The 7,936-nt window shown below is 39.6% G+C and overlaps 1 long non-coding RNA gene across 1 annotated transcript; it reads right to left on the bottom strand.

The window, feature by feature from the left end:
- Positions 1-1,168: 1,168 nt before the first annotated feature.
- On the bottom strand, positions 1,169-2,607 carry LOC144013161 (uncharacterized). Its single transcript, XR_013282153.1, has 4 exons — positions 2,235-2,607; positions 2,049-2,095; positions 1,796-1,948; positions 1,169-1,722 (listed from the first exon to the last, which is right to left on the bottom strand). It is a non-coding gene; the product is annotated as an uncharacterized LOC144013161 (long non-coding RNA).
- Positions 2,608-7,936: the final 5,329 nt, after the last annotated feature.

The raw sequence follows: 7,936 nt of genomic DNA, 5'->3' as shown, positions 1-7,936 counted from the left end.
CTTGTCTGTTTGAGTAACTGGCTCAAAGCAAACTAGGATGCTGTTAGCCATTTGAGTTATTTTTCTAATCAGAAAAAAACAGAAACTGGGTTGAGCTGGTAAATAAAGACCAGTATATTGCTGCTAAGTTTAAAACAAACTTTAAAAATAGTTTGCTGCACTATAAGCTGAGTCTCTGAGTTTACATTTCATATGCACTTTGTTGGCATTTTACATTGCCCCAATTTTAATCCCTTAGAAAGGGCTGTTGAGGGGCTGTTTGTGTGACTTTGCGTGTGTTGAATTCAATACTTTTTTTCAATAAAAAAAAATATATATATATATTTGCATACGAAATCAATCCTCTTATTCACGTTAATGATATTAAAATTCGATAAAATAATGGGACAGAAAAAAAATCAAGGGATTTTTTATTTTATTTACAATAAATAAAATGTGCGATTGACTATTAGTTAACTCTTTGACTGCCAGCCATTTTCGGAAAAGGTAACCCCATAGTGCCAGCTGATTTACAGAATTTTACCGATCTTTCAAGCTCCACAGAAAATGTGTTAGGACTATGGAAACGTGGATACTACCGACTGAAAGATTGAAGTCTCATCTTTCATCTAAAAAAAAGTTTGTTTCTACCTTATTCACATTTTCAGTAATCAACAATGGAAAACAGCTTCGTTTCACCCAAATCCTCTATTTTCTTCCAAAATACGTAGAAATCCAGCTTTTTGTGAAACGATGTTATTTCATGCACTCTAGTGAATGTGGCACTTTTTTTTTTGCATGAGGGATTCTACAAACACCTAAACTTCTATAAAACACTACCCCACACACACTAGTGTTCATTTTGGCTGCCATTTTGAAATTTCGTCACTTGTTTTTTTTTTGTCAGTTGTTTTTTTTATTGCAAAATAAGTTTATTTACATTCAACAGTAGCAATCCGGGGCGGCACGGTGGTCGAGTGGTTAGCACGTCCGCTTCCCAGTTCTGAGGTCTCCGGTTCGAGTCCAGGCTCGGACCTTCCTGGGTGGAGTTTGCATGTTCTCCCCGTGCCCGCGTGGGTCTTCTCCGGGTACTCCGGTCTCCTCCCACATTCCAAAGACATGCATGGCAGGTTAATTGGGCGCTCCGAATTGTCCCTAGGTGTGCGTGTGAGTGTGGATGGTTGTTCGTCTCTGTGTGCCCTGCGATTGGTTGGCAACCAGTCCAGGGTGTCCCCCGCCTACTGCCCAGAACCAGCTGAGATAGGCGCCAGCAGCCCCCGCGACCCTTGTGAGGAATAAGCGGTCAAGAAAATGGATGGATGGAGTAGCAATCCGAACAAACAATTTGCAAAACTCTTTGCAAACTATTTACACGTGCGCAACTGCGAATGTGTGTTGTGTGTACGTGTTACTATTTACAATTGTGTGGATGTTTCAACTACACGATTTTTCTTTTTGTGTGGTATATTGTGGAGCAATCCCTTGCGTGCAAGGGGGATGCAGCAGGATTTGCACCACAGTTTTTGTCGGTCTGCTTCTGCATGGACTGATTTGCGTCGAGGTTGGAATGATGAACGATGTGCTGGAGAAGTTCATCCGTGATGAAGAGCTCCAGGAAGTCAGCTGGCAGGTGGGAATTCAGCTCTGCTGCAGCATCCCTTGGTCCTGGTTTTGCAGCAAAGGGGATGATGGTTGGCTGCCAGCCCACTTCATCAACTTCATGCCAGCCAGAATCTTTGGGATCTGCAAATATACATTTCAATATCATATTATTTTAGAGCAGTGTGATGCAATGTGTGTGTGTGCATATGTTGACCTTTTTTTCTTGGATGTATTGGTTGATGCACATTCTGTAAATTATAGAAGACGTTTACCATCAAATATTTTGTTAGTGCTGTGGAGAATCTTTTCTTTTTACCTTTGTTCTGCTCACTGTGAGAAGGGTCACTTTGGGCCCTATGAGTAGGAGCTGAAAGAAACATATACAATTACAATACTATCGAAAGACTTTCCTTTTATTGTTGCGGTGTATTGAAAACGTTTGTTTTTTTGTTTTTTGTTTTTTTTACCTTTCTTTTCCGTAGAACCAGCGGTCGGACGTTGCTGTGAGCACGATCTATAAAATATACATTCACGTTTGTATAGGTAATAGATGTTTTAGTGTATATCAGCACATTTACACACGCTGCTAGCAGATCGCCCGAAAAGTTAGGAAAGTAATCTTAATAGCAATCTCTTAGCATGTTAGCGCTTACCTTCACGTTCTTTGGAGGATGAAAGACTGTCCAAGACTGTCTTGCATCGGACCCATAGTAGTTGACATCGTCCGATGAAACGTCATCTGTGCAGACGTGCCTCGTTGTGCAACACTTTTCACCGGTGTTAGCATCGCTAGCCGGTGGGGCCTTAGGACGTTATTAGCATCGCTAGCCGGTGGGGCCTTAGGACGTGGTCGAAACGGCCGCGTCACCGCTTCAACTATGACTTAACCCCGTCATCACTGTGCTCTTGAGCACTGGTCGATGCTTTTGAGCTTTGAAAATATGGATCAAGCGTGAGCTGATTGCCATCTGTAGCCTTTTTGACTCCCTTAGCCAAGTTAGCCATTCTCTTCCCCCCAACACTCTAGCTCAGCCTCTCTCCTTCTACTGTTGTCTCCTACCCGATCTTGTCCAAAAGATTCATCACAGCCATCTAGTGGCCAGGAATACTCATTATAGTAACCTGATCGGCTTGATACTTGGAGCACAGCTGCCCAAGGCTTTCCTCCACCCGTTTCCATTAAAAAACATAGTTAGCGTCAAATAACGTTTTTGGCAGCATACCCTAGGTTTATACTAAACGTCATATGACGTTTATGGCGGCCAAAGAGTTAACTATGAAAAATGCGATTAATCGCGATTAAATATTTTAATCGCTTGACAGCACTAATATATATATATATATACATATATATATATATATATATATATATATATATATATATATATATATATATATATATATATATATATATGCCAGCACCCCCCGCAATCCTTGTGAGGAATAAGCGGTCAAGAAAATGGATGGATGGATGTTATATATACATTGTAGTACATATTATATGTAGTATACATTATAGTTATATATTATATATTTAAATAAAACAATTAAATTAATGATAGATGATCATCTATTAAGAGTGGAATACTGTTACTTATAAAAAAATAGAAATCGAAAAATGTTAGCTAATTCAAACACAATTACAATGAATCACAAGGGGTTTGACTGTAAAACAACTGAGAAGAATGGATTTCATTTCACTTAAGATATTCGACTGCAATTAGCATAGTCACCAAGATAAACCATAACGTATCCAGCCAATAACGATAAATCATTTTTTAATTACCCGAATGAAGTAAGTTTTTATTCCCCCCATTTGTCAATCAGCTCTTCTGCATAAATCTTGAAGGGGCTTGTACCACATAAATATCATACTACATCTTAATACATTTTCAACAAGTTGGACTGCGGCTTATTATATGAATAGCTTTAAATGGAAAACATCAGACCATGAATTCCCTTCATATTCGATTAATTATTATCACTAACGCCTGCCTGCCTATTTAATGCCAACACAGGCCCACTAACCATTTCTACTGATCAGCCCAACCCCCTAGACTACAGGCTACTCATCCCCCATTGCACTTACATCACAACACATCTTACACACATCACATACAGCTGTGCACTTCATATATGTTGTACACACCCCCACTCCATTTCTGCTCCCATTTCTGCTTCTTCATTGGCCCTCCCCCCTTCATCACTCTCAGCCTTCTATACATCCCCCACTCATTCCTACATCTTGAAACTTCTGCACCCACCACGCCCCATTCCTTTTGTCCTTCCATCATAACCGAACATGACAACTCCAGCAGGATTTCCAGTGCATCGTCCAATAAGATGAGAGTGAAAGCATAAAGATTGTTCAGAAATGCTGACTTAAAAAAATACAAATAAAAAAATGCTGCTCTCAGATCTATCTAAAGGTTGAGATACTGGTGGTCATTTGCCTACTACTGGAATTTTTTTTATTCAATTATTCCTATAAGCTATTATATTAAAACCATGGTTTCCTGGATGAACTGCTCCAACACCTTATTCGGGATTTGCTTTAAAAGAAAAAAAGAGGGAGAGAACAACGACAGGTGAATGTGCTTGTTTGAGGCATTTCATAAAAGTGTGTTGTTGCAAAAAAGAAAGAAAAAAAAAATCATGTCAGCAAACTGCAAATACTTCCAAGCCAACGTACATGATGGATGAACACACTGGCTCCTTTTATCTTGACTTGACAATGTTTTCCATTCTTCCAACAGTACAATAAAATATAGGAGCACATGAATCAAAATTGTATACGCAGTAATGTATAATGACCAAATAGGCACCAGTATTTTAAACACACACACTCTCTCAGACAAAACCCCCCATTCTGGGGTAAATAGAATCCACATGCAGGTTATGAAGCACTATTGTAGTAGCCAATAAGAATCCTGAAAAAGTAACAGCAACCACTTCTCAAATTAACAGAATATTACAAATTATATGAATGCATACAAAACTCTAAATGTCCCCTGCATTTAAATGGGGTATTTTCTCATTGTATAAATGAAATCTCCTCATATAAGGAGATCAAATAGACCCCTTCAAAGTTTGTAAACAATGTGACGCAATTTAAAGGGCAGGGCTTAGCTGGAGGCAAAAACAGCTCAGTGGCTGTGGTTCTAACACCGGTCAGCATATTTTCACAGAAAGTTCACGTCGGAATGGATGCGGAAAACGCCCATTTGAGTTAATATGTGAGTAAACTGACTCCCCACGACCGTGAATGTTACTTTAAAAAGTTAACTCTGACTGATGGGCTGATATTTACTGACCCCGACGCACTCACGCACTGGATAGATGATTTAACGGGACTACCCACTGAGCATTTATACTAAAGATAAACTGAAGGCCTATAAATCATTACATGTCTACAACTACGTCTTGAATGGACATGTTGAAAATTGGGAATATAACAACTTGAATGAGGACTTTCGTGCGGTCGCAAGTGCTGCCAAGTCAACGACAGGGACAGAAGACGAGGATATACGAGGCATGTACCTCTCCTGCAAAAATATTACAAGAAGTTATCAGAACCATTGTGGGGGCTTTCGCCTCGACAAACTGAAACATACAGCTAACGTTTGGTTATCTAGCGGTTAGCATTCGCGCATGTAGCATGTAAACACGGACTTTTTGTAAGTCTGTGCATGTAAAAATAATCCCACAAATAATGACTAATTTAAAACCCCTGGGCGTTATCTTATTTTGAAATGACTTGGTCAGAACCATCAAAAAGCCCAAAACGGGTCACAATAATGCCCAACGGTTAAGTACCGTATTTTCACGACTATAAGGCGCACCGCATTATAAGGCGGACCCTCAATTAATTAAATATTTTAAAACGTTTTCCATATATACGTCGCACCGCATTATAAAGCACACCTTCAATGAATGACATATTTTACATATTGTTCTAAAGACAATAAAAATACTGCAGACTAAACGTAAATTATAACAATGAAGTCTCACTAGGAATGTAATGGGGTCAAAGTAAAACGTTCGTCTTTAAAACCTGTAGAATTAAAAGTTTATTTATAATGCATCAAGAGTGTAAGATGTTTTTTTAATGATGTATCGTGTTTTTACGAACGCGCACTATCAAGCAGGCATATAAAGGTATTTTGTTCTAGTGGGGTTGCCGTAGTTAGCGATCCAAGATGGCGGGATCTTCTGCGCATGCGCGTCACCGATCGTGCAGGGTCACGATAGCGTCTTGACAGCGAGACCTGTTGCGGCTCAATATTGATCCATATATAAGGCGCATGGTCAGCTTTTGAAAAAAATGAAGGTTTTTAGGTGCGTCTTATAGTCGTGAAAATACGGTGATTTCAAACACAACTAAGTCTAGCCCATATCATTGTCCACGTTTAACCACAGTCGCCTGCGATTACTGGACTTGCAGAGGCTGGGATGCAATAGAATTTCAAGTTTTTGATGGTGCTTTTACGGTTCTGGCAACCAAAAACACAACAAGACGACATTTTCGACAGACAACCAGCGTTGTTTACTTCTAGCTGCACTTCCGTTGCCTCCAGCGGCAAGTTGTTTTTGCCTCCAGTAAACACCGTGATGTAATCGTGACATAGGCCATGAAGGGGTCCATATGATTAGAAAACTGTTCTTTATTTAAAGAAAGAGGTTTTTTGAGTGGGAGTATCTCAAACCAGAGCACTGTGAGAAGGGTCTATATTTACAAGAAAATGAATATGAATTTGAGTATCAGTCAGTTCTCGGTGCAAAGAGGTGGGAATTGCCTGATAGAGAATGGAAGCAGCATGTTTGTTGAATTTTCTAAACACTCAAAATCTGGACACATTCCATGGAAACACATGATAATAGTTGTTTTAAATTATATTTATTGAGTGTGGCTAATTTTGCAATTTTATATTAATCACATTATTTCACTTGACAAAAAACAAGAACAACTTTACGATTTAAGGAAAATAAAATTTCATGTGACTATTACAACCCAAATTCCAAAATCAACATCCTGAAAATCTGACCCGTTCTTATCTTTGCCACCACAAAGGATGTTTTGATTGATTGATTTCCTCCAACTTGAACTTAGCGGGGATGTCATATCTGAATATAAACAGCCGTATAGTAAAAACTGCAGAGGGCTAGACATCTATTAGCTGTAAGGTTATTATTTAGGTGGAATGCATTTCATAATATTCTGGTTTATTATTTTTATTGAAGGTTACCAATTAATCAAAAATAATATTACAACATAATAGTACAATATATGTCAAGTGACATTTAAAAGAAAATGTAAGGACCAGATTTTAGATCTCCGAATTATCATAATTGCCACGAAAGTTTCCAAATTGTAAAATATCCCAGGAACTTGCAACCATGGGCAGAATACAGTAAACATACAATCAAATTCATCATAGTGTGACACCAAGGCAAGGAACGCATGCAAGCCACACAAATGAGCAAGCACATATTCAATATACATTATAGCGTGTATGGAAGCGTGACAGTGGTCAAGCGCATGAGGAATTAGCAGGTGGCTTCCTCCTTGAGGAGCTGACACACAGGAAAAAAAAAAGCATGCTCTTTGAGCCTCGATGGCCGCTAGGGACTGAGCATGTGACCGTGTACCCCCCAATACACCGCCATCTTCCACTCCCTCCTTTTTCCCCAATCTGTTTTAACTCTCCAACTTATACCCTTTGCCACTCGCCAGCACATATCGCCAGGAAAACCCACGTCCACACTAGTATTCATCCACATTCTCCAAAGCATCCAGTATGCTAAGACGCGCTTATCCTCGTCCCATGCGGGCCTTGGAGCCTCTAAGCATGCTGCGTATGAGCTAAAGAAGATATAAAAGCTTCTCTTTTGCCAGTTGTTCCATGTAACAGAAAAAGGTTTGCCCCGAGGCAGAGTTCCACCAGTCCAATCATATTTTGCTCCTCCGTCAAATGGAAGTATGCGTTGATACATGAGTGTTACATGTGCACGTACATGCCCTATTGGTTACCGCTCTCTATTAACACATTCATTGCCAGACCAGCAAAAAAAATGCATCATTTGACATCTTTTTCCGTCAATGGCAGTGAATGAGTTAAGAACATTCTTATGGACGTGGATTGGGAGCATGAGCATGTTTCTGATTAACGCAATTAATGCTTCTCGTTCATTCATGTGCTGCGCAGGACAAATAGCAAGCTAAAGGATATCACATATGAGGAGGGAGAAAGTGGATATAGAGGAGCAGGTGAAGATCGGATTGTTCAGTTTTCTGATATAGCAGAGGTGGGTCCATCAATGAATTTTAAGCGTCCGTCACAATCGTCAACAGTGG

Source organism: Festucalex cinctus, chromosome 2 (assembly GCF_051991245.1).
Source record: "Festucalex cinctus isolate MCC-2025b chromosome 2, RoL_Fcin_1.0, whole genome shotgun sequence".
In the NCBI taxonomy this organism is placed as follows: domain Eukaryota; kingdom Metazoa; phylum Chordata; class Actinopteri; order Syngnathiformes; family Syngnathidae; genus Festucalex; species Festucalex cinctus.
The sequence above is the reverse complement of the archived record's forward strand: the minus strand, read 5'-3'. Positions and strand labels throughout refer to the sequence as shown.